The following is a 2,323-nucleotide window of genomic DNA, read 5'->3' on the forward strand; positions in this document are numbered from 1 at the left end:
GAGGCAGATCAGTTGCCTGCTTCTGGACAGCTGCTCACTGCGGCTGCTGGCCGCTCATGCTGGCTGCTGGCTACACACAGTAGCCCATGGCAACCCACTGCCACAGGGGCTGCAGCCTACGCCGTCGCAGGCGACTCAGGGCGGCCCAGCTCCAGGTCGAGCTGTTGTTCAGCATCGTAGCTGTAGAGGGCAGTGTCACTGGCCCTCATATGTGGGATCCGAACCGGGGCCCTCTGGTGTCCCAAGCGAGTTCTTAACCATCGCGCCACTCGGCCGGCCCCACCCTATGTTTTTGATTGGAGCATTTAATCCATTAACATAGAAAGTAATTTTTGATAGATATGTAGTTATCAACATTTTATTATTCATAATTTTGATTTTTTTTTCATCTTAAAGAAGTCCCTCTAACATTCCTTGTAATACTGGCTTGATGGTGATGAGCTCCTTTAGCTTTTCCTTGTTTGGGAAACTCTTTAGCTATTCTTTGATTTTAAATGATAGCCTTGGTGGGTAGAGTAATCTTGGTTGTAGGTCCTTACTTTTTATCACTTTGAATATTTCATGCCAATCCCTTCTGGTCTGCAAAGTTCCTGTTGAGACATTAGCTGACAGTCTTATGGGAGTTTTTTATTTTTTTGTCAGTAACTAACTGCTTTTCTCTTGCTGCTTTTAGGATTCTCTCTTTGTCTTTGACCTTTGGCATTTTAATAATAATGTGTCCTGGTGTGGGCCTGTTTGGGTTCATTCTGTTTGGGACTCTGTGCTTCCTGGACTTGTATGTCTATTTCCTTCACCAGATTAGGAAAGTTTTCAGTCATTATTTTTTCAAATAGTTCTCAATCCCTTGCTTTCTCTCTTGTCCTTCTGGTATCCCTATGATGCAATTGTTATGTTCTATTTTGTACCAGAGGTCTCTTAAACTATCCTCATTTTTTTTAAATTCTTTTTTCTGTTCTGATTGGGTGTTTTCTTCTACCTTGCCTTCCAAATTGCTGATTCAGTCTTCTGCTCCATTTAGTCTGCTGGTGATTCCTTCTAGTGCATTCTTCATTTCAGTTATTGTATTCTTCACTTGTGACTGGTTCTTTTTTATGGTTTCTACGTCTTTTTTTATGCCTCTATCTCTTTTTTGAAGTTCTCATTCAGTTCCTTGAGCATCCTTATAACCATTGTTTTGAACTCTGTCACTGGTAGCTTGCTTGCCTCCATCTTGTTTAGTTCTTTTCTTGGAGTTTTCTCTTGGTATTTCATTTGAGATGCATTTCCTTGTTTCCTCATTTTGTTTGCCTCTCTGTATTTGTTTCTATGTTTGAGATAGATATGCTATGTGTACTAGTCTTGCCAGGTTGCTTTATGTAGTAGTTGTCTTGTAGGGTCCAGTGGCACAGTCTTCCTGGTCACCTGAGCCATGTGCTCCAGGAGAGTTCCTTGTGTGGGTTGTGCATGCCTTTCTTTTGTAGATGAGGCTTGACTGCTATTGACACATTAGTGGATGGGATTGGCCCTCAGGATGACTGGTTGTGGGGTTTGGCTACATCCACAGCTTATGGAATGCTGTGCAGAGGCTTACTCTATGGAGCAAGATTTGCCCGAGTGGGCTCTGGTTCCTGTGAGATCACTTTTTTGGGTGTGCCATTTGTGTGGTGAATTGTGTGGTGCTCTGCTGTGGTCTCAAGCCAACCTTCAAGTACGTTGGTTCTAGGGCTTCTTGGGAGAGGCTCCAGTGCAGGCCCAGGTCAGCCACTATCTGTGACTTGCCAGGGAGTATCTGGTAGGAGCTACAAAGAGATCCATGGTTGGCCGTTGCCTGTGCTATACCTGGAGACATGTGGGAAAGACTGTGCTGAAAACTGAGAATGGCTGCCACTGCTACCAGGAGTGGTGTAGAGCCATAAAAAGCCAAGACACACCAAGGCCTGCTGCCAGTCACTGACTCCATAAAGTTCAGTAGCTGATAAAGCCTCTAGTGGTAAGAAGTTAAGTGTGGCAATGTCTCAGTGAGTCACTGGGATGGAGCTCACCAGACCAATTCAGATTCAGATTGGACCAGCAACATGGGAGAGGGGCTCAACACAAAAAAGATGGTGCCTGCCTGCTAGCTGCATGGGAGAAGGACCCCTCACAGTGAAAATGGCAACTGTCCTCCAGTTCTTGCCCCAAAGTTACACAACTCAGTCTCACCCCATATGTCTCTGACACCCCCGAGTCACCATCCCTCCACTGGATCCCAGAGTGCGTGCCTGTGCTTTAAGACTATATCTGGGTTTCCCGCAGTCTTCCGTGCCACCCAGACAGTCAAAATTCCCACTGTTTTTCACAGCTA

The sequence above is a fragment of the Hipposideros armiger genome, unplaced genomic scaffold (assembly GCF_001890085.2).
Source record: "Hipposideros armiger isolate ML-2016 unplaced genomic scaffold, ASM189008v1 scaffold_7, whole genome shotgun sequence".
Classification (NCBI taxonomy): Eukaryota; Metazoa; Chordata; class Mammalia; order Chiroptera; family Hipposideridae; genus Hipposideros; species Hipposideros armiger.